Source organism: Passer montanus, unplaced genomic scaffold, assembly GCF_014805655.1.
Source record: "Passer montanus isolate IOZ18808 unplaced genomic scaffold, ASM1480565v1 scaffold43, whole genome shotgun sequence".
In the NCBI taxonomy this organism is placed as follows: Eukaryota; Metazoa; Chordata; class Aves; order Passeriformes; family Passeridae; genus Passer; species Passer montanus.
Window position 1 is genome coordinate 3,715,147 of NW_024369151.1, and position 25,050 is coordinate 3,740,196.

General features: G+C 51.3%; 1 protein-coding gene across 2 annotated transcripts in view; it reads right to left on the reverse strand.

Moving 5' to 3' along the window:
* The window catches only part of ASTN2 (astrotactin 2), a 323,200-nt gene extending 302,390 nt beyond the window's left edge, over positions 1-20,810 (reverse strand). For both annotated transcript variants that reach the window (XM_039720164.1, XM_039720166.1), the window contains exon 1: positions 20,581-20,810. The gene's annotated coding sequence lies outside the window, so the exon portion shown is untranslated. The remainder of the gene's footprint in view (positions 1-20,580) is intronic.
* Between the last annotated feature and the right edge of the window lie 4,240 nt (positions 20,811-25,050).

Below are 25,050 nucleotides of genomic sequence, written 5' to 3' on the forward strand. Positions count from 1 at the left end.
GCTTTTGGGAGCACAGACACTGAAACTCAATTTCCTTCACTGCTGTGGCATTTAACCTCACAGAGAGGAGTGAGAGGATGGGGAGAAGGAGGAGGGATGCAGGGGAGGATGGATGTTTCCATTCAGAGACAGCCCTCCCACACCCCACCCTTCCTGAGGAGCCCAGTTTGGTTTAATTTGTAGAAAGCATAAAGAAAAAGAGCAATATCCCAGTCTGTTGAAGACTCCCAGCATTTTGAGCCTGGGAGGGAGCTGCCAGCTGAGCAGCACTTCCAGGATCCAGCTGTTCCCAAATACAGGATCAATCACAGCAATCCCACAGCACAACCTCCCACCCTACAGCAGCCTCCTGATTTCATCTGGGGATTGGAGCTTCATTTTCCACCTGAGTTTATCTAATTTCAGCTTCCAGCAGCTGGGTACAACAGCCCGAGCCTGCAAAGTGGGGGCTTTGCTCTGAGCAGCCTGATTTTCCCAAATACAGAAAGCTGCTCAAGCAGTGGGATTCTTCCCCAAGCTCTCACACCAGGTAAAAGGCCACAGCTGTGAGCTTTGAGAATGGGCAACTTTTCCCACCCAGGGAAGAAAAGAATAATTCCCTACAGCAGTGCTGGGCTGTGCTGCAGCCTCCCTGTGCACAGGACTGAGCCAAGGCTGCTGGCTGTGGGCAAACAGCTCATTCACAGCTCTGCCACTCTTCAGGGGTCAGCATCTCCTGGAAAAAAAAAGCCCCTCCTAGTCAAATGAGGCAAGAACGACCAAAAAAGCTGCACCAGAGGTGTTGGGAGCTCCAGGCAAGGCTGGATGGGGCTTGGAGCAACCTGGGATAGTGGAAGGTGTCCCTGTTCATGGCACAGGGTTGAAATGAGGTAAGCTTTAAAGTGCCTTCCATCTCAAACCATTCTAGGATTATATGTACTTAGCCAAACTTGTGCATCCTGGCTGCCAAGCTAATTTCACTCCTACACATCTGAAAAGGCTTCTTAGCTCAGGTGCAGAGTTGTATCAAACTCTAATACAATTCCTGCAATATCTGCCAAGCCCTGGATGCTTTTCCTGAAAGCTGGGTAAACAGTGAAACAGCTGCAGCTTTTTTTTTTTTTTTTTTTTTTGTTTTTTTGGTTATATAGTGAAACAGCTGCAGCATTTTTTTTATTATTGTTATTTTGGTTATAAAAAGCAGCAGGCCATGGCTCCAGGACCAAAGAACTAAATACCAAACTGCAGGAGCCCAAGAACTTCAGAGTCTAATTAGGGGTCAGCCAGTGTAGAAGGCAGCAAAGTGGAATCTGAGCAAGGTCAAGAGAACTTCCTTAAGGAAGGGTGGAAAAGAGGTGTGCTAAGCAACCTGGCAGTATTATCAGCAAAAGCAAGTCTTTAAAATAAATGAAGGTGATTTGGAGGGTCTCATTTCAGCGGATTTTCAAAGAGCTTATGATAAAAGTACTTCATAAAAGATTAAGGAAAATAAACAGCTACCCAGGAAGGGGCAGCAGCAGGCAGGGATTACAGCTGGTGAGGCAAAAGGAAACAAAGACAGTGCTTCCCAAATTGCTGAGAGGTGTGTGGGGGACAACTGCATTATGGGAATGCTGCAAGATGCAGAGAGCAAGTCACAGTTTGTGCAGCATCTTGAGGAGCTTGGGTTTGCTGTGGCTACAGGGACCAAGCGTCTCCGGCTGGATTCATTACACGCCACGGGAGGTGGACGATGAAATTTTGTTTAGGCGAGTAAATGAACATGTTCTGCCTGCAGAACCACGCACCAGGGGAAGGGAGATATACTGAATAACCACGCTGAGCCTGTGTTTTATTTGATTTACCTCCCATACTGCCAATAAAGGAGGCTCCGAAGGTGGATGATGAGGCTGCATCCCTGTGGTGGAATGTATCAAGAGCCCTGGACAAGAGGGAATGGCTTCAAACTGACAGAGGGCAGGGTTAGATTGGATATTAGGAAGAAATTCTTCCCTGTGAGGGTGGTGAGGAGTTTGCACAGAGAAGCTGTGGCTGTCTCTGGGTTCCTGGGAGCATCCAAGACTAGGCTGGACAGGGCTTGGAGCAGCCTGGGATAGTGGAAGGTGTCCCTACCCATGGCAGGGTGTGGAATAAGATGAAGTTTAAAGTCCCTTCCAACCCAAATCATTCTGGGATTCCACTATATATTTTAGGAGGTTTTTGGAGGGGGCTACCAGCTCAGACAAATTAAACTGAGGAGAAGCTGCTTCAGTGCCTTTCATTAACAACCCTCCAGGGCAGATGTAATGTAATTCCCAAGTCTCGGGTAAAAATTATAAAAAAAGAGAAAATAGACAGCAGTTTTGCTCATGAGGAGCTAACACAGAGTGAATCAATCAAACCCTGCTCCCCCATGACAGGGGAGGATGCACCACTGGGCAACACTCATGGCTCCCTGTTCTAGGGCCATGCAGGAAATGCACCTCCCTGTCCCACCCCGCAGGCTCCCAGGCTGCAAAATACCTGAGGCACTTCACTGACAACACCAAAGACACAAATCAGTCCTTGGGCAATTCCAAGAACTTGCCATTTTCCCTGGCATCCAGGAGGGTTCCACATTAGCAGCCTCTGCTCACCTGTGGAGAAGCTGCTCAGCTACAACTTGTGGAGAAATCCAGAGACAGAACGTGTCCATCTTCGAGGGGTTTGTCAGCAGGGAGCACTAATGACATCAATCAGAAAGCCAGTTGAGCTTCCTACATCCACTGCCCTGTGACATTTCCTCATCAGCATCTCTAGCAGCATTTGACAGCAGGAACACACTTCCAGCAAATCCCAAGCAAGGCACTTCCATCCTACTGACAGGAAAACATGGGGCCTGAGATATTTGATGTCCCAGCACAGCCATTTGGTCAAGGAGTGACCAAATACATGCCAAGGGCCACCTCCACAATGCCCTGGTGGCCCTCATGGTCTGTACAGCACCAGGGATGTCCTGCACAAAAACCCAGAGCCAAAAAGTTCAGGCTTTTGACTGTGCACTGGAGACTGAGCAGGTAAAGCCAGCACTGCCACATCTCTGTGTATAAAATCTCTTTACAAGCACTTGCAAATAAAGGCAAATAAATCCCTAAGTAACCCCTTCAAGTGGGACAAACTGGTGCAGAGACAAGGAAATTCCCCCCCCTGCACTCTCCTTGCTGCAGGTGCACCCCCAAGGCTCTGCGGCAGAGAGGCTTCTAAAAAAAGCACAGAGGTTAGAAGGGACAAAAGCGTTTGCATTTAGTCTGAGAGGGGACTCAGACTCTGCTTTGCACCCCAGAGGCATTGCTGGGCACCAGCACAGAGCCCTGGGGTGGAGACTGGGAGGAGAGAGTCACTGGATCTGACTGGAAGAGGGAGAAAAGTCACTGCTCTACTGGGGCTCCATCCACAGGAGCACCCCAGGACTGAACATGTTAACCCTGATGGCAGCACATCCCCAGCCCACACTTCATCCTAACAGAGACACAACCAAAAGGGAACGTGTCTGACAGGCCCCAAATCCCCCTCTCAGCCAGAGCCAGCAAAGTATGGATTGGTCAAATTTATGCCTCCATGCATGACCACCATCCACTGTCTGTGGAAACACTGCTAGGGAAAACCCCTTCAAATGGGATTTCTCCCCACTGGGGCTTTTTCCTCCGGTACAAATCTATTTGAAAAGAAGATAAAGCATCTACAGTTGGACTGAGGTTTTATTCAGAGAAAGCTCTGGCTCAGAAATAATTGCCATTTGCTATAATTGGTGAGATGCAGGAAGGGACTAGATACAAGTGGAGTCTGTGCAATTTTGGGAGATTTGTTACGCTTAGCTCGCTTCTATCAATTTCAGTGGCTCAGACGCTTATGACCTGTTGCTCAGCTTATTGTGAAAATGGCTTTTATTTACTGCACTTCCATTAAAAGATGAAATCCATGCATAGGGCTCACAGGGCAGAAAATCACAGTTTACGTCTCAGCTTATCTCCCTTCAGCGGCCTCAGCTCATTTTTGCCCTGGCTCACTCCCAGCTGCTATAAAAAAGTACTTCCCAGCACTGTTGGGAGTAGCCAAGGCCCCTTCCAGAGCCCACGGGGCAAGAGGTGTTCAGGCTTTAAGGGAGGGCTTGGTGCTGCAGCTGCAGTTTGGGTGAAACAGGAGGATGAGGGATGGAGAGGAAGGTGAGGGATGGAGAGGAGGATGAGGGACGGGGAGGAGGATGAGAGATGGGGAGGAAGGTGACGGATGGGGAGGAGGATGAGGGACAGGGATGCTGCAGAGGTTCAGGGATGCTGTGGCACAGCCATGCTCTCAGCTCACACACAACCACCCTCCAAGCTCCAGCACTGCTCTGATGCCAGGCCATCAGCTCCCTCCACCTGCAAACTAAGGAGAGGGACTCATCCAAGAGCATGGCCCACTCTGTGCTCCTGGAGGACAGGTTCACTGCAGAGGTTCAGGGATGCTGTGGCATCCCTGAATACTCTCAGCTCACACACAACCACCCTCCAAGCTCCAGCACTGCTCTGATGCCAGGCCATCAGCTCCCTCCACCTGCAAACTAAGGAGAGGGACTCATCCAAGAGCATGGCCCACATGGTGCTCCTGGAGGACAGGTTCCTGCTCTCTGCAGGTCCAGAGCTCCTCCTGATGCAGTGCAAGACCCCAGTCCCTGCAGCACGGGTTACAACAGTGCAGCAGTAGGCTCAGCACCTTCCTCTGCACCAGTTCCCTCCCAGTCCTGCACCAGTAGCTGTCCCCAGAGCTGTGTCAAGTCAAATGCCCATCCACAAGAACAGAGCAAGCAGTGAAGGGACACTGGTGCCACCTGTGCCAGCTCTTGCTCTCCATGACAGGCACCACCAGCCATGGGGAGGGAGGATGGTGTGCAGGCATCCCCAGCTCTCCTGTCCTGTGAGAGGCCATGTGAACACCAGACACACCATCTCCAGGGGTATCTGAGCAGCGTGGAGTTGCTAAGGTTACCTCCTCAGCTGCCTAATTAGAGGAGCTGTCACTGTCACAGAGATCAGGAGATGCGGGTGCACGTGGGGGAGCTTTCAACCACACAGAACAATTTTAGCTCATTAAAGCAGAGAGAAAACCCCATCTCTTCACGGGACAGTGTGTCACAGCCATGGGCAGAGACAGTCACATGCTGCTGTCCCACTGCCCAGCTGCCTGCTGAGCATGGGAAGAGCTGCTGGATGGAGAAGTGCATGGGCAAGCAGCTTCCCCAGCTCAGAGAAGCAGCAGATCCTGGTCTATTGAGCCCACTTACCCATTTATTTCACTTCTGGCTCTGCACTTATCCCGATCTCCTCTCCTCAGCCCTCTCTGCACCACCAGTGGCAGGAAGGGAGCCAAGAGGGTCTGTCCTTCCCTCCCACCTCCACATGGGAATTTCACACCACCTCAGTAATGCCAAGGGGAGCCCCTGCAGGCTCCTGCAACCAGTGGGTAAGAAAGAGGTGCAGGAACTGTCCTCACTCTGTCAAAGTCATTACATGAGGAAATAGCAAAGCCAAGAGGAGAATGCCAGAATGACCCAGAAGTGCTGGGTTTTGCACCAGATGAATCCACACTCCTCCAGACATTTCCTTTAACTGCGGCTCAGGAAAGACCTTGGAGGAAAGTTCTTTCCCCAGTCTCCAGCACAGTTAAGTAATTGCTTTCACCTCCTGAAACCAGATCCCAAATCCCATAGGTAAGGCCAGGAACCAAGCTGGGAGCACAGAAAAAGACACAACAAGAAATAGATCACCCCAAGAGGCTCAGGAGAGCATCCACACATCCAATGTAGTGCCAGCCAGCTCCAGGCACCTTCCTGCCCACATCCATGAGCAGAGGACTCCTCTCCATGATATAGAGGAGTAAGACTAACCTCATCCACAGATTTGGAAGTGCTGGGCAGAGGAAGTCCAGGACTGGCAGCACTGGGAGAAGCCCCAAGCCAGGCAGTCCCTGTGACCTGACCTTCCAGGAATGGGAGCAGATATTCCTGGATGGCAGTGCTGCCAGGGCTGACTTTGCTGGTTCAGAAAAGTTTAAGAGCAGCAGGATTAAAAGGAGATGCAGCCAAAAATGCAGAGAGATCCTGGATTTGAAACACTTGCCAAGTTTCTCCCTTACACTTCAAGACACCCACTCATCCTCCCCAGGGGCTTGTCAGACTCACATGGCAAAAAATACATGCTCTGCACCTACCCAAGCCCAAAAGAAAAGACCCTGAAATAAACCTGGAATCCAGGGCTGGCAGGAAGACAAAGTTGGGGGCGGAAGAGGAATTTTTGGTGTCTCTTTTCTGAGGAAGGAGCTGCCTGACAGCTCTGCTGCAGGAGACCACAGCTCATGGCCCTGTAGCTCACACAGCCCCCTCAGACATGGCAATAGATTGATTTTAATTACAGGGCACCCACTCAGAGGCCCCCGGGTGTCCAAGGGACTGTAATGGAAACTAGAGCTTTATAGGAATAAAAAAGAACCATCATAACAAGCTGGTGCATTCATGTGCTCATGGAAGAGAAAATCCCAGGAAAAAGTGGCCAGCGTGTTACCAACACTGCAATTTGCTAACCCTGGCAAGAGGAACTGCAGGGAGCTGGCAAAGGGGAGGGGGGCTCAGAACAGCTGCCTCAGACACCCTGGGCACCTTCTGGTGTGCCACATCCATGGGCAGGGGGATTGGAAAGAGATGATCTTTAACTCCCTTCCAGCTCGGACCATTCTGTGATTCCAAAATGTTGCTCAGCCCAGGCAACAGCGAGAGGGAGACTGGGTTAGGCTGAGGCTGCAGCTCCAGCTGGCAAGATGCAGCAGTGGGATGGGGAGCCAGTCACTGGATGGAGCCCAAGCTGCTGCATGTCCCCAGACACCCCAAGCCATCCCCTATGTGCCAGCAGTGTGCCATGCCAGCCTCTACCCCCAGCCCAGCTTCTGCAGTGCCACTGGGTGAGCTGGAATAGCACAAACTGACAAGTCCTGTGGCACAGCAGAGGGCAGCAGCCCAGAGCTGCTGCCAGGCATGGGCAGCTCCAGCCTCCCCTTCACTCTGCTCTAACACGGTGATGTTTGGCTAAGCCATTGACAGATGGAATCTTGTGGAAAATCTGTTTTTACAGACCAGCTCGAAAGTGCAGTGAGTGTTGTGGGGTCAGAAGTGGTGAGGGCATGGCTGGAGCAGCAAGGATGGGATTGGCACGTGTCCATGCTTCATCCACATCTCCTCACCTTTGTGCCCTCCTCCTGCTGCTCTGTTGGTCCATCAGTGCCTGGAGAGCAGGACAAACTCACTGCTCCCTCCATCAGGGCCGTGCAGATCCCACCCTGCCCAACACACACCAGTGACACCAACAAAAACCACCCCACCACGCTGGACACAGGGTCACCAGCAGCAGCTCAAAGTGCCTTCAGGGACAGCCACATTTGATTGTGGCCAGGCAAAGTCTTGTTGAGAGCTGTCTTTCATGAAAACTTTCTTTCTCTTTTCTTTTTCTTTTAGAAATGTGTCAGTTTAAGATTGTAAAAATACTTTCATCTTCAAAACAGTGTCACAACTCCCCTTCAGCATTTTCATAACAATGCTGCCATTCTGGCTTCAAAACATCTTCCCAAACTTATTGTTCACACATTCACCAAACTTTAAAGCTCGGAACTGAGGGACTGCGATGAAACTGGAACAAGCTGCTCTTTGAATAAAGACAAGTTTTCCTTTCATCTCGTGCTAATTAACAGAAGCATCCTTCCCTCTGTGCCAGCCCCTGGTCAGCACATCCCTCAGACCTCAAAGAAAAACCTCTCTCTTCCCTCCCTGCATCCCCTGTGTGCAGGCACGGTGCAGCATGCCAGGGACCAGAGGGATTTCCCAGAGAGGCCAGCACTAGGGAGATGCAGGGGGAGGTGCAGGAGCCCCTCAGGAGCTGCTGTGGGAGCCTTTCAGCTCAGTCAGGACAGGCATCATTGCAGCAGGAGCAGCCAGAGGCCAGCAGCATCCCTGAGGCTGGCAGCACCTCCAGCTCCTGGAGCCTCCCTCCTGCCCAAATCCCAGCTCTTGGGGCCACAGCATGTCAAGGAACAGCTCCAGGGATGCTCCAGAGACCTGTGTCCTGTTCCTCACCCTCTGCCACCACAGCAGAGACTGCTGGACAAGGCAGATCATGCTGCCAACTGAGAGACCACTCTCCTAGCCCAACCCTTCCCTCTAATTCAGTTCATGCCAGGAATAAAAATGTCCCTGGGCAGTCCCCTAACTGCTGCAAATATTTGCAGAGCTGGAAGAAGGAGAGCCTGGAAGAGAGTGGGGAAGCTGCAGAGACACGGGCAGCCAGTTTAAGGCTCAGCCTGTTCCCAGCCAGGTCCTGCACTGGTCTCCTCTCACCAGGTCTCACCTGCCCCAGTACCACGGCTGAGAGAAGCACCATTCCAACCAACAGCTCTCCTGCAATCTAAGTTCTTTCTCCCACCCAACAACAGCAAAAAAAAAGAGCAGAATATCAACATTAACACCTGCTTGTTTGCCCTTAGGCACATCCAGAGCAGTTTAGTAGAGAGATGATCAAAATAAGCAGCGATTAAAACCCACAGCCCAGAATCCACAGAAATGCCTTTGCTTTTTGAGCCACTGCAAAAATATCACCTTTCTTCCCAGCCTAAACCTCTCTGCTCCCACAACAGGGCCCTGGAGAGCTAGGCTGCAGGACAAGGGTGGTTTGGAATGTCCTTCCCAGGAGGTGACCACAGACTTCTGCAGCTGTGGGTAGGGTATCCACGGATAAATTTGCACCATTTCTGCTGGAGAAAAGCTTTGGAGACCACAGCCTAATAAAATTTGGCTTTACATGACTTAAAGCACACCTCAAACCAGAGAAGCCTTTGAGCAGTGGGAAACAAGATTTTGGGGAGGAAATGCAGCTGGGAAATGCCACAGGAGAAACACCAATGGATTGTTTAGGAAAGCACAGGCTCTCACAAGGCTCAACTTTCCTGCAGCATCCCCTACAACCACCCCATATCTCACACCACGGTAACTCAGGCAGGAGGAGTGTTGCAAACAGGATTTTTTTCCTCCTGTTTTGCTTTTAAGTGGCTCATTGCAGCACACTGTAAAACCCTTCATCACCAAGGAAGGAAAAGGTTTTACAACAGTCTTTAAAAAGCAAGCCCAGGCAGCAGAGGATACTTCCTTCAGCACACGGGATTTCAGGCAGCACTCCTGGGGAGCAAAATCCGAGCATGGCAGAATCCCTGATGCCAGCAGCATCCCCCCCAAACCTCCAGCTCACAGAGCCTCCATCCTGCCCAAATCCCAGCTCCTGTCCTTGTCCCCACACACCACTGGACCACGGCACATTAAGGAGCAGCTTGTCAGCCGAGCAGCAAAGGCAGCTGCTACAAAAGCAGAATAAAATCGAGTACAACGAGGAGCAGCGTGTCTGCCTCGCAAACTGCTGCTCCGGCAAGACCCCAAGCTGGCTGCGAGCAGCCCCTACAGGCAGCGTCCCCGACCTCCCTCCCAGCTGCCATTCCCCCGGATAATGGATTTCCTCAGCCAGGAACACAGAGAGGACAACGGCACTGCTGGCCTGGGAGAGCTGCAGGGGAAATGGCAAGGGCTGGAAGATGTAAAGCAATGTAATGGAGTTTGTGTCTTCAAGCAGCTCTGGCTTCTTGATTTGTGTTAAAAGGCAAGGCTGTTGCTGTCTGATTAAATGCACTTCCAGCCTTTCTGATCACGCTCAGGAAAATTAAAGCAAGAAACACACGGCTGTTGATCCAGTATGAGGGATGTGACTGCAATGGCTTCAGTAAGAACAGCCACAAACCTCTAATGCCTGTTTGAAACTCGAGCAATTTTGAAGGTTCTTAACGTCCAGCATCTGTGAAGGATGCTGGCAACAGCACACCCCATTCCTTGTGGCCTGAGGAGCCACCTCAGTGGGGCTCAGGGAAGCAAGCAAAGCTAAAGGAGCAGCAGGAGCCAACACCTGCACTCCTCAGGGATGAGCTTGGGAAGGTTTGGAGCAAGAGCAAACAGACAAAAGGGGTGGTGAGCTCCTGAGATATCCCTGCTCCATGCCAGCAGTGCCCACAGCAATTCCCATACTCAAACCTGACAGAATTACCTCCCTCAGTGGTGTTTTCTCCTCCTGAAGAGGGGACCTGAGGCTGGCAGGCACCACGCACCCTGCCTCTCCTGTGATGCACTTGATGGGAACACGTAGAGGCTGCTTTTGATTTTACACTTTGTTTATAGCACACATTTGGGGAGCTACACAGAATGGGAAAATACATCCCATAAACAAACTGCTAAACAAAACAGGCTAAATATGTACCACTCCAAACCAAAATAGATTCCAGCTACCCGCCGTGCTTCAAGCATATGCCTCTGACAACAGCTCTGCTTGGGCCCCTGGTCCCGCCTTCAGTTTTGATTTTTAGGCTCTGCCACCATTGGCAGCACCTTCAGATGCTTCCCACAGCTGCAGGTAAGTCAGGAACAGTGAAAATAGCCCCAGCTGGAAGTGGAGAGCAGCAGGGTGATGGAAGCATCACCCTTCCCTGCTCCCACCCCACAGGCAGACCGCCCAGATGTTACCGAAGGCTGCAGGATTTGGACCTGAGCCACCAGCTGGCTCAGGGACTGACTGCAGAGGCAGAAGGGAGTATTAGGTGACAAAAGACTCACACAGCAAGTATTTCAGGCAGACATTTAGTTTCCCTCCCAAGAACTGTCCCGCCAGCTGAACTCTACCACCCTGCTAATGCCCAGCAGCAATTCCTCAAGCGTTTAAACTTTATCATCCCCTCTGTGGGGCTGCACGGAGGGCGCATTCCCCTGCGAATGCCTCTTCTGTCAAGATGCAAAGCTGTTGAAGCTGTGTGAAAGTAATTCCCACCCACTCCTACTGCCCCAGGAAAAAATATTTCTTTCGTGGTTTTGCATAACAAACAGCTACACGGCTTGCCTGTTTCTTCTGAGAAACTCGGGCTTAGAGGAAAACACCATCACAGCGCTACTCTGAGACCAGACTTCATAAAGTTCCCCCTGCAAGGGGGGGAAATACTACCACAGAGATTAGACTGCCGCTGCTCCTGATAACATTCAGTCACCCTGGCAGGCTGCAGCACACCGAGTTTGTAAAGCTCCTTGGGAATCCTTCAAGATGAAAGGTACAGTATGATACGGATGTATTATATCCATGGGCTTTGTTACAGCACACATTTCCTAGCACGGTTTTATTGCTGGAACACAAAGTTCAGCCGAAGCCCCGGGGCTCTTCAGGTGACAAATGCACCCCTGCAGCCCTCCCTCCCCTCTGTGGGGAAGGAAAAATGCCAAAGCCCCTGATGGGAAGGCGGCAGCCGGAGCAGCCACCGCCCTGCCAGCAGCAGCGGGCGAGGACCTGCCTGCACAGATAAGGCCAACGTCACCTCTGCTGGATGTGCTTTCAGCCTGCAGCATTTCTGACTCCCAAATATACCTGTCAGCTTCCCAAAATGCCACTGCTGTCATTGGCTCCTCTACAGAATCCCTCCTTTCCTGCTGGACCTTCGTCACAGCCTTCTGTCCCAGGCCACCCCCAGTAAGGGCAAGGAGGGTCCATCAGTTGAGCCAAACTTAATTAAGTTGTACCCAGCACTGGAATGCCCTTGAAACCCCGAGCTGCCCACCCTGAACATCTGCTCCAGGCAGAAGATAATGGGAGAAGTTTGCTGTGGGCACAGCTTGACCATGGGCTGCCCAATTTGGATGGCATGGAAGGGAGGTGGGGAATACTGATCCCTTTGGGTCACCTGCCCAACACATTGCTCTGCCTGGGCACCTCTGTCTGGCCAGATTTCCCAGGTTATTACAGGTAGAGGAACAAGGAGTGTGACTGCAACAAGAAGGCTGGGTGGAATTCCCTGGGCAGGGCAGGAGAAAAGAGCTTCACCCCCTCTAATTTAAACAGATGGGAGGTTCAGAGGACATGGAAGAAATGTGACAGGGCAGAAGGAAGAAGGACATACCAGGATGTCCCAATAAACCCCCAAAAGCTCTCCAGGGCCCCCACCCAAGCTGAAACCACCACACAGGTGACTGCTCAGGCCCAGGAAGCCAAGGTAAAGGGTTTCCATCACCCTTCACCCCACGGAGCAGCCTGGGCAAGGCAGGGCTGAGTAACAGTGAGGTGGGGACAACTGGCAGCACCTGCTGTGGGAGCCCCACCACCCCAGGAAGACCATCTGAGTGGGAAACTGCCTGGAAGAGCAGACCTTGGTCTGGGGGCACCTGCACCAGGAATCTGTCAGGTCAGTGGCACCAACTTTTACCTCATCAGGCCCCCTGGTATCAAAAGCAACATCCACAGCAAGAGCGAGCTCAGGGAGAGGCTTTTCTGGCCAAGGTGGATGAGCAGCAGATCCTGGTCCAGGGCTGCAGGGAACATGCTCTGCTGCAGCCCTCCTTCCCTGCTCACACACACAGAGACCACCCCGTGCTCCCAGCACAGGCAACTGCAGCAGGAAGCTGATGTTACTGAGCACTTGGCTTGAGGCAACAAAAACATTCCAGTGCTGTTGCCAGCTCCGACATTCTGTCACTTGATCCCGCAGGTTAGGGATGCGCTGTGCTCCCTGGAAGGACATTGCTTAAAACCATAGAGAGCAGGGAAGGAAGGATCCGAGCTGTGAATGGCCTTGGGACAGCCCCAGGCACTCGGGAATGCCAGCTCATGTTGGGCAAGTGCCTGGGCAGCCAGGAGCCCGGGGGTGGCCAGGGAGCCCAGCTCACACAGCACAGCCAGGGTAGGCATCCAGCCACAGGCAAGGCCACCCCGCTGCCCTAGAGAGAGAAAAGGGAGGGAAAAAGGGAAAAATAATCACAGCCTTAAAGGCACCAGCACAGCTGAGCTCTTGGTCATGGCTGGGAGCAAAGCTGGGGTCCCCAGGACCTGCACCCAGTTATATAGAGCTGGAGCTGTGGGAGGGTGGGCTCACCTCTGCAGTGATTCCACAGCAGAGGCAGGGCACTGCTCCTCTGCAGGCACATCCCATCCCACAGAAAAAAGGCACCAAGCACCAAAACCCCAGCCTGGCCCCAAATCAGGCTGGAGCCTGACTCCCTCCTCCACCCGAGGATGTTCCTGCCCAGCCCCGGGCGGGCACTGCCCCTCTGCAGGCACACCCATCCCACAGAAAAAAGGCACCAAGGACCAAAACCCCAGCCTGGCCCCAAATCAGGCTGGAGCCTGACTCCCTCCTCCACCCGAGGATGTTCCTGCCCAGCCCCGGGGAGCCCTGCTCCCTGTGCAGCCCCTTAGTGCAGCTGGCAGTGCCACTGCTGTGCCACCGCTGTGCCATCGCCCTGCTCCTGAGGAGCAGATGGAGGAGCACAGGAGGTGCCCGGCTCCACGGGTCCCCTCCCTGCACAGCTGACCTTTAGCAGCCCATCTCGCAGTGTGTGACCATCCCTTGCCTCCCTCTCCTAACAGGATCACTGCCTTGCATATGCCTGGGAGCAGCACCATCAGCTCAGTAATCTTCCTAAATACAGCAGTTACCAGGTGACTGGGAAAAAATCTCTTATACTGCTGATGCTGCTAATGGAAAATTTCTCCCCTTTTGCTGCTGCTTTCAAAGCCAGTCGAGGTTTCCTACAGACTTTGTCTTGCACTAAGACAGGAGAGGTGAAAGCACAGAGAAAGGAGTGCAGGAGTGGTGGGGGACACAGAATGTGAAATAGAAGGAACTGCTGCTTCTGCCCCCTCCCCACCAGCCCCCTGTGCCCACAGGCAGAGCCCTGGCTCTAAATCTTGTCTGCCCCATCTTCTCACAGGCACCCACAGCCCAACCTCCCCCTGCAAGGAATCCCTCATGCCCCTGACCTGCAGCAGGGCACTGGAAGCACTCAAGAGCACTGCTTCTCAAAGGGCAAACGGGGAAGGCACTCAAAGGGACAATGGGCCAAAACTGTGATTTTTTTCCTCCACTTTCCCCCTTCCCAGGAGACAACCAGAAAGCCTCACCCAGCCAGTGCAGATGCAGGCAGCCAGGAGCACTGCTCATCCCCTCTGCATGCCATTCTGCTGCTTCAATACCATTAAGTGTCTCCATGCTGTCTGGACACTGGAAACCTTAACTGCATTAGCTGAGACCCGAACAGCAGCACAAGCATTCAATTCTTTTAAGTGGCCCCATTCTTAAGCTGGTTATGCACAAGAACCATCTCTGCTCGATGCCATCACACAGCCCACAGGTAGTGATGGGGCAGGACTGGGGAGCAGCAGGGGAACACAGGCCAGGGTTCATCACCCTTCATTTCAAATGGTTGCTACATGAGGTGGACACTTGGGCACAGGCTGCACTGTGGATATTTCAGATGATGAAAGGCATCAATCGAGACATCATCTTTTCTTTCAGCTCCAGCCCCAGCCTGCCCCACACTCTACCCGGCATTTTGGTGTGATGGCAGGTGTTTCTCAAGCCACCTGCACCTGCAAATGTGTTAAAGAAGCACGAGATCAATATCTCATCATTCCCACACATGGCATCAATCTGTTCTCCCGCTGTCCCAGCCAGTCCCGTGCCTGAGCTCCTGTCACACCAGGAAAGCCCCAGGGCTCAGCCCTGTTTCACAGCCAGCCAACACCAGACATCAGCACCGTGTCACCGAGGCAGCACAAAGGCTTGCCCATCACACAGCTGAGATTCTCGCTTTTAGGGCTTTGGAGGGAACAGGCAGCAAGTTTTGGAGGTGACATCCATCTGCGTGGTGGCACTCAGAGGTCAATCACCACCCCATTCCCCACGGAGAACTGCAAGCTCTCTGCATAATTCTGAATAAAAGCTCATTATTTCTTCCTGAAAAAGAGCAACAAAGCCTCTGGCACACAGGCATCATGGAAAATCAGCTGGGAGGAAGGGGGAGCAGGGGGGATCCCCAGGCACCAGCCTCCTCCCGTGGCAGCTCAGCTGCAGCAGCCAGCTCCTCTCTCCCTCCATAGTTAATCTTCTGTTGCCACTAGCTGGTCAACGCGGGTACTCTTGGAAAGCAGCAGCTCCCTGAGCACAGCCTGCACTCAGCTACACAGTCCCGGTTTTAACTGGGATTATCAGCCCAGAAAATGCCCAAGATGAAGCAAAATCCCTGTCAAGTCCTCACCCTGCCGTGCTGGACAAGCCATGTTCAACCTTGCCTTGGCAGGGAAGGGATGGCCTCAGGACTGACTCATTTTCCTGGGCATTTTTTTTTCCACAGCCTTTCTGGGGGTTATAGTGCTTGCAGACCTCCACACCAGCAGTAAAACCCCACCCTGAGCTGGGCTCTGCCTCCTCTTCCTAACTATAAAATCCAACATCTTGGAAAGCTGGAGTAATCACACAGTAATAGAAGGAGGGGAAGAAATCACTACCAGAAGGTTTACCTCTTTCCTTCACCCTTTCCCAGGCAGCCCCCACCACCAGGGACCTGGCCCAGACCCCGGAGTACACACACAGCTGTGGACAGGAATGGAGGGGCAGGGAAGCAGCTCCACTGTCAGGTCTGCACCTGCCCCTGTCCCAGAATGCCACCAACCTGTCTCACCCTCACCACAACATCTCACTGAGGCTTTGGGGGTGGAAGATATCACTCTTTACCCATTGGATCAGCTGGGGAACAGAAACAACATAAACAGAAAAAAAAAAAACCAAACAAAACAAACAAAAAACCCCAACACTTGATTAGCCCAACCTCTGAGCTGGTACTCCAGGCATCTCAAGCCTAGCAGGAGGCAGTTAATGCAAAGGGAGGTGCAGAAACCAGACTTTGCTCATCAGCTTTTCTGCAGAGATGACCCCATGTTTAGATGCCAAGCCCTGACGATGCGGTCGCACACTGGGCACCCACACAGTGCTGCCCCAGACCCCACACCCAGCTCAAAGCAGGGACGGGCACTTCTGAACAGCAGCATCAGTAAGCTGCAGTCACATCCAGGCTCCCCAGGTGACCCTTCAGCCTCCCCACCTGCTCTGCACAAATAGGAGTTGGTGACCAAAATGAGGGTGGCAAAATCCTGCTCAAGCCTTTCTAGGAACAGCAATAAATACAATCAACCCACAGGGAACTGAGTGTTTTCCATTATTTTAATGTATTAATAGAAACTCAGTATGATTAAGGTTGGAAAAGACCTTCAAGATAATTGAGTTCAGCCTGTGACTGATGCCCACAACCCAGCCCAGAGCCCTGAGTGCCACATCCAGGTGTTCCTTCAAGACTCAACGCTCCTACGCTAAAAAGGAGAAGTCCAAGTTACAAGATGACTTTGGGATGAGTTAAGAAAGAAGACAGAAGTGGCACTGAACTGCTGAGGAGCTGGAAGAGCAGGGGACATTCATCAATCAGCCACACACAGGGGCCACAGGGGGACACCAGGAATGCAGACATGTGAGCCTGTTTTGTGACAACCACCAAAACAAAGCCTCTTGAAGCACTGCAGACGCCGTCAAACAGCATCCATTAAAGCCATTTATGAGAAGTGTGTAGTAAACTGTTCTTATGTAAGCCACTACAGGGTAAGAGCAGTGGTGAAAATTGGTCTGCCTCTTCCCTTCTCTCTCCTCTATATAAAGCTGCTCACACATAGACAGAGCTCATCTAAATTAGCTCGGAAGCAAACTGCCTCATTCCCTGAATTGCACTCGGAGCAGGCTACGCCGGGGTGGAGCAGCTTCTGTAGGGAACACATGGCTGCTGATTGAATCAAGATCCATGCCTCAGAGAGACCTCACTGGGCAAGGATAAAGTCAGTGATAGGCTGCACCGTTTGCAGCAGAGTAACTCTAGGAGAATTAGAGAGGGGGGGAAAAGCCACAAAGCATCAGTAGTATCCAAGGTTAAGGAAAGGGCAGGATGCTTTTTCAGGAAAGGGGAGGCACAGCAATTTATAATGCACTGGTGGCACCTACATTTGTCATTTCCTGCCACCACTGGGCTTTGCTGAGTAATTTTATAGTAACGTAACTGGGGGGTAGTGGGAGAAGCATCCTTCTCGTCTCCAACGCAAGAGGGAAAAAATAAACCCAGGCGTAGGAAACACAGAAGCTGTGACACCCCACTGGAGGAGGGACACCGAGCACAGGGAGCTGCCAGTGGGTGTTTCAGCAGCAGGTCCCCGCTGCAGCCCAGCAGGGATGAACAAAGAATTAAAGTTTTCTGCCTTTATTGGGAGAGGATGAAGCCATCTCCAGCCTGGGGTCCCCACTTTCCTGCAGGTGCTGGGTGCCCACCGAAGCACAAAGAGCTGGAGCTGCTGTCCAGCATCCTGAAGTGCCCACATGGGCATGCAGGGAGAGCTGGAGCACCCCAGGTACCCTCCTGTGGAGCATCCCTGGTACCCTGTGGGCACAGAGAGAGGAGCTGCAGTGGAGCATCCCCGGGTACCCACCACCCCCTAGTGGGCTCCTGCCTTCCACGAGCAGCTGCTGCTGCTGCTCCTGTTGCTGCTGCTCCCGATATTGCCAGCGTGCCACGGGCCCAGGCTCAGCTGTGTGGATGTTTCCTAGTGCTGATTTCTCCTCTGTCTCAGCCATGCAGTGGCTCCTGCAGACCAGGCAGCCCTGCAGGCAGGGATGCTACACTGGAAGCTCTCACTTTATGCACTTCAGAGAATATAATTTCATATAGTCAGGGAACAGATAAAGTTGTTTCCTCCCTAGAAGGAGGAATCCTTTAAAGAAAAGGGACACGGAGCACTCCACGTGCTTTGTACCAGCCACCAATCCAGGACATCTGCCTGGAGATGTGGCACTTCAGGACATGGTTTAGTGGTGGACTTGGCAGTGTTAGCTTTACAGTTAGACTTGATGATCATAAAGATCTTTCCCAACCTACATGATTCCATGACTTTAAGTTTCACACCACTGCAGACAAGGCTCTGGCACCTGCCAGCTTTTAGCTCCAGATCACCCACCCTCCTTTAAATGCCAAGGAGTGAGGAGCAGCTCAGGAACCACTGCAGTGCTGGGAGATTTACTGAGCTGGGACTTGCTGAGCAGACCCAGGAGTACAGCCCTAGCTGCTTAAACTCATTGCCACCAAGAAAAGCAACATTTTCTTTCCTGCCTCCTGGCCTGGAGAGACTTTTGAGCCCTGCAGAACAGAGTGGCCTCAATTTTTTCTCAACTTATTTCACTTCAGAATCAGTAGCATCAGTACCATGTCTCAGCTCTGCCAGCTTTATGCTCCCCTTTCATTTTTTTAAATCTTTTTATCCTTTCAAAAACCCCTCCAGGATGCCAGTCAGGGTGGCTGTCCTGAGTTATATGCTTAAAGAGGTCATCCTGCCCCATCCTTACCCCACTGAGGCCAGAAAGTGATCTCTGCTCACAGCAAGATCCTGCACTCCAAGACATTCAGGAGTCCTCAACACATTTGCAGTCGGCAGGACGTCAGCTCTTACGTGTCCTCCTGAGCTCATGCCCAGACAGCCACTAAACATGTCCAGCAACACGCATAAAGGGACACAATCATCAGAAATCAGCTAAAGATAAGGACCTGCAAAGATTCTGCCAAAGAGAATCTCTGTCCCCACCTCGCTCCCAAGCCCTCCCGCTTGTAACGTGATTTTCACCTCCAAGAGCCCATTACGAGGCAGCAGCTGCTCTCTGGTTTTCAGCCATCAATGAAGTTAGAGAAGGATGGAGTGGGGAAAAAAAAATCATCACAGAAAACTACAGGCTTAATTCCTACTCTAGGAAAACCAGCCAGCAGAAATCCTGCACAGCCCTCACCCAGAGAAGAGTTAACTGCAAGTGAGACAGTTGCCACACCAGGAGATGGGGAGAAATGCAACAAATTTCAAATATCAGAACATCCACAGCAATTCATGAGCTAGACCTTGGGGAAGGACAAGTGTTTTACCTTCTCTGGAGTCAACAGACTGATCAATTCCAGGGCCATGATGAAGCCATCCCACCATGGGCACAGCCTCCGTTTGTCTTCAATCTGCCTGATGCCTGTGAGTCCAAGGGAACAGGAGGGGATCTTTGGGGGTCTTCTGTTCATGAAGAGGCAGGAAAACCCCCACAGATTTGCACAGGACATGCTTCATATTCATGAGTGCACACATAACCAATATGCCAGGCAAGTAAAAGAAATTTTTAGATAAAGACATGGTCTCTTTACTGGCAGGCACTCACAGAAATAGGATTTGCTATACAAGATCGTGCCTCTGATCTATCAAGACAAATTTCTCTCCTTCAACTTGAGCTATTATCTAAGCTCACACAGAGGGGTTTCTTTGCTATCTGATATATTTAGATCAGTGCGCAATTCACACCCAGTCCCTGAAGAAACTGTACTCTAATCTGAAAATTAACTCAGCGAACCATGAAACTTCTTGTTACTTTTAACCACGGTATGGTAAACGTCATTCCTACTGCATCGAACCTTTAATTTGTCACTTTTGTTAGTGGAAACAGAGTATCTGGTTTGTTTCGGATTTTTGCAGTTGACCAACCGTGTCTAAGGAAACTGCAAAGCTGGAGCACGAGAGCCTCAGGAAGTACCACCAACTTATTTATTAGGGCTTTTGCTACAGCAAAGCTTCACACAAGGTAAAATCACAGCACTGGGGGACGCAGACAGGCATTTCCCTACCCCTGCTCACTGCACCCAGTGAAAGGCATTCACTGCATGAGGCATGGGAAGGGACTTGGGGTCAGCTGTCCCCAGTGAGCCTGGACATGGGCACACCTCGACACACCTGAGACAGAGAGATGTGCTGGAAGTGACAATCCTGTGTGTCAAGAGATCCCTGAGACCCGAGTTAAGCGGGTACTGAAATTATCCTAGCTTTGGATGCCGAAAAACAGGACAGCTGATGGATCAAGCAAAGATCAACAAAAACGCTTGGGTGACCTGGCAGAGTAAACACCGCACTGCCCAGGTGACATTCGGAGCAGTTCTCTGGGAGGACTGGCTGATTACGGCACAGAAATGGGTACAAGCGGCAAGAGGCAGCTCGGACACCCCATCCGAGACAGGATCCGGCATCAAGACCGAAGTACGACCACAGAATTATTTCTATTCCCATCCCCCTCGCCACAAAGCTGAGAGCGGAGGAAAGTCTGCAGCGTTCGCCCAGACCCGGGCGCTGGAGTTGTGCGTGAAGCGAGAGCGAGCCTCGAGAATTAACACGAAGCATTTATAAAACCAGGCTCTGCTAGGAAAAAAAAAAAAAACATTCCCTCCCGCTCTGCCAGGCTCAGCGGCACCTCCTCGGGGCTCAGAGCTCAACTTGGAGCACACGAGGCAGCCCCCATCACTTCCAGCCTGCGCGGGGTTGCTCTCCTCCTCCCGGGGAATGCTCTGCTCCTCCCGGGGCTGGCAGCGGCGGCAGCCTCAGGCCCTGCTAAAAAATCCCTCCCCGGCAGGAAAGGCAAAAAAAAAATCATAAACCCAAAAACCAGGATGCAGCACAGGGGCAGGGTTAGAAAGCCCCAAAACACAACGAGCTGCCCGCGGAGCGGGGAGGGCGGACACAGAGCCGGCACGGCGGGTGTCGGATGCTTCGGGGATGCTCCGGGATGGCGGGGCGGGATGCGGGACGGGACGGGGCGGGAAGCGGCGCGGGTCCCTACCGAGGGTGAAGAAGGGCAGCTCGGTGTTGTCCAGATCGTCCTGCACGGCGACGCGGCCGGGCAGCTCGCTGCGGACGAAGAGCAGCAGGCGGGACTCGGCGGCGGCGGCGGCGGGCGGCGGGGCGCCGCTCCAGCTGATGTCGTTCTCCCGGAGCACCGGCAGCGTGGACACCGTCACCGTCTTCACGCGGCAGGGGCCGGGGGGCTCCCGCGACGCCGCGGCGCCGGGCCCGCCGGGAGATGCGCTGGGCACCGGCCCCGGCTGCGCGCTGCTGCCGCGGCCGCGCCGCTCCCGCAGCGCCGCCGCCGCCGCCGAGCCGGGGGAACGGGGGTTTGGCAAGGGCACGGAGCGACAGGGCAAGGGGGGTGGCTTGGAAGGGACGGAGGGAAGGGTTAAACGGGATGGTGGGGAGACATTCTTCCGTGTGAGGAGGGCGAGGCGCTGGCACAGGTGGTCCAGAGGGGTTGTGGATGCCCCTGGATCCTTGGAAGTGCCCAAGGCCAGGTTGGATGGGGCTTGGAGCAGCCTGGGATAGTTGAAGACCCTGCCCGTGGTAGAGGGGTGGAACTGGGTGGTCTTTAGGGTTCCTTCCAATCCAAATCATTCTAGAATTCTATGAATTTATGAAAATCCCTCTGTCCCTCCCACCTCTCACCCCATCTGGCTCATTGCCACTCTTTCCTCAGGCTGTTCCTTCCTTTCAGAGAACTGCTAGGGTGCAAGGGCACAGAAATGAGTTTTCTGACAGCTTTTACTCATTATTACCCTCTCCTAAGTGAATCGGCACCTCCAGCATCCAGGGCACACAGGGATGGCTGGCAATGACAAACCTGGAGGGGACAAGCTTGTGACCTAGAGCAAAGATTTTAGATTTGTTTTTTACCAGCCAACATTTAAATGGGGGCCAGAAGGATAGATGACCCTGAGGTCTGATCTCAAATTCCTACATCCCTCCATCACATGGATGCCTCGGTGCCACCTGAAGCCTGGAGTTTGTGCTTGAAGACAAAACCAGGTGAGCTCCACCGCCGTGGTTTTGCTCACACTCTGGCTGGAACTGCGGTGGAGCCACCTGGTTCTTCTAACTGGAATGATGGGGGTGAGTTTGAAGACAAACCCTGTCCCCAGAGACAAAATAGACACATTTGACCCCAGCCCCAGAGCCCCGTGAACTCCTGCCCACAGTCGGGCATGACTAACAAAGGCAAGGAGAGACAGCCTACAGGAGCTGTGAGTCAGTGACTCACAACAACAATTTCCTGGTGACTGCTAATCTACCTGATTTTATTTGTAGATGTACATATAAAAGAAGATGTCAAAACCCTAACAAAGCACGCTTAATGCTCAGGCTTATATTATTTCCACAAGCTAATTAAGAGCAATTCATCACACGCCTATTGAGGCAAAACAGCCTTCTGAGATACCTAGGTCATCAAATGTTAAAACCACAACAAGGGCAGAATGGCAATGAATATGGAATCCAGCAAACAAACAGCTCCAGCCCCATTCCCAGGGGCCATTCCCAGCTCCAGCTTCCAGCCTTAACAAGCTGTAGCCCCGCTGTGGTGTGAGAACAGTGCCTGTTTCCAGCTACAGGAATAGAGAGAAAGCAAAAAGCTCTCACCAGCAAAACAGACAACTTGTTGCAAAGCATTAAATGTGGGACCCTGGCTCTGTCTAAGTTGGAGGGGTGAAGTTTCTAGGCGTTCTGGAAAAAATAATCAGAGAAAAATGCAGCCCTGAGGTGTTTGTTGAGAAAAGTGCAATACTAGGAAAAAAATCTTTCCTTTCCTTTCCTTTCCTTTCTCCTTTGAAAGGAAAGGATAGATTTCGGACTGTCTCAAGCTATTATTAGTACATGTTCTCCTTCTTTTTCTTATTTTTAAAAATTTCTTCTAGTCAAAGAGTGCAAAGAACCAGTGCAGCATGGACACACAAAGTGACACACAAGTAGCCAATATAAGTAAATTTTAAATATTTTTTTTTAGAACTGCAAATCCTGAAAAATAAAAACATCTCTCTCTCTTTAAGGTCCCATCCCTGTTACTTCTATCTCCTGGTAGCCACTTGCTGCACAACTGTATCCATTTGGCATAAACAGAGAATTTTTGCTGTCAGGTACCAGGAGATTTTGGTAAGGGGCTGTCCTTGGGCTAGGAAGGGGATCTAGATCCCCACTGATGCTGTCCCAGCTCTGAACAATGTGGTTCCTTCTCTCAGTTTGCTGAGGATCCAGCTGAACTTGGGGGGCAGGACACATTTTAGGTGCATCCAGATTTTCCCTGACCTAGCACACGCCATAGAGCAGTGAGGAGAATGTTCTCCCGGGCTTAGAGCTGGAAAACAAAGGTCAGGAGACACAGGTTGACACCTGCCTTGCTACAGACTGACTCCAGGCAGGTCCTGAGATATGAGAAAGCAGAGGTCCAGCAGCTCTGCATGCATCATTTGGTCCTATTTTGCCTTACTTTTTAGATTGACAAAGTTCTGCTAAGAACTCTCTGCTGAGCAGCACACTGAGATTTCCTCAAGTCCTCCTGTACAAGCAGGGACACGGTGATCAAGGGGAAGGTTCTGCAAACCACTGCCTGCAAATGGGCACATTCAGCTTCCATTTAGTCTGGATCCTTCCCGGTGTAAATGCAAATCTCCGTTCTCATTTTGGGGAGAAAAGGATTCCACCTGCTTTTTCCTTTCAAAGAATTGAGCTAAAGGCAGAATTTCACTGTTTGAAAACCATCAATCATATTTTCAAAGGGGAATGTGTTAATCCTGCTTTACAACTGAGGTAACAGGTTTCTATTATCCCCCCCTTTACAGCACAAAAGTAAATGGCACGAACAGGGTTCTGAGAGTTTCACTTGCTGAAAAAAATATTCTAGGAACACTTACAGAAGTTTGTCTAACTTGCAAATTTGGAGATGCTTTAAATCTGAACAAACTGGGGATTTTCAAGCCAATTGCATAGCCTGTAACCCAGATTGCTATTTCTAAATGAGGCCTATTTTTAATATCTTTTTCTTCTGCTTCATGGATCCAGCCTTTCCTTGGGGACGCCAGCTCCTGCCTGACCGTCGATTTCAATAGCATCGGGGCCAAGAAACCAGCAAAAACTGCCGTTCCCAGCAAAAACTCCGGGTGGAAATGGAAATCGTCTTACAAGTGAAAATGCATTGCACTGACAAGACCCATCTGGGCAGGGTGAGACGGGGGACCTGACGGGTTGTCAGGAAGCACCAGCTCCATTCTCACCTCAGCTGCTGAGTGTGCAGCTTGGGGGCAAATCCCTTCTTTTGTCCCCAGTCCGTTTTTTTAGGTCTATTTTTTTTTAATCCTTTCTCACGTACAGGAATGCAAGGAAAATAATTAGCTGCTGGATAAAAATGGATAAAAAAAGATAGCGAGGGTTGTGGAAATTATATCTGTACTGGTCCCAAGCGTGGGGGTTTCCACACAGAAAGCAGAAACATTCTCAGTAGGAGCTGGGAGCTTCTCCACGACTGAGAGGCAGCAGTGGGCTGCTCCCGGGTGGAGCAGCCTCTAGGAGAAGGCAGAGCATATGCTGTGTGTCATGCAAACCAGGAACCTTGGCTATGCCTCTATGTGCCTTATGCCTCTATCTGCCCACATTCAGGCCTGATTTTCACCTGAGTGGATTTTTTTAGCAGGAGCTTTGAGACATTCAATTTATTTCTTAGTCCCAAGCAGAGCAGTTCAGCCCCAGGGCTATTTCCTTCTTCATGACAATACCCCAAATGGGATTGAGGCAAACCCAGGATTTTGTGCCTCTGTGGAGAGCTTTGTGAAGACATTTTGCTGGAAAGTGCTTAAAGTATCTGTATGATCTAAGTTTAAAATGGATGAAGGGTAAAAAAAAAAAAAAAAAAAAAGTAATTCTCATTTAAAGGGTCACAGATGAAGTATTCTTTGACTTTCAATCCCGTGAGCTGTATTTCTGGACACCCAGAACTAATGCACCTTTTATTGGCTGGCAAACATGAGGAGGTTATTGCAAAGATACCAATAGCAGCTTTCTGAAGTGGTTTTCAATTGGCCCTATTACTAAAGGCATGTACATACAGCAGGGATCATTAAAATGCACTATGTATTTACAATACAGAGAGCAATTTGTGTTTGTAATGCCTGTATGTTGAAAATCCTGCTGCTTGCAATCAGAGGAGAAAGTCACTGGTAGAACTCTGATGTAATCAGTGGTTTATATTTCACCCTGCCAGGGTCACATCAGCATCAATAACTCTGCTGAAGGAGTAAGAAATATTTTCTTTTTATTATTATTATTGTGAAGTAAATGGCACAAAATTAATTTTGTTTCCAAGCTGCAGTGTACAAACACTGCTCCCCAGCCACAGGGTACCTGACTGTAGTTGGTGACCACAGGGCTTAAGCTGTGCTTTTGCCATTCACAGGAGACAGGCTGGGTCAGCAATTCCAAGAAACACCTCCAGAGA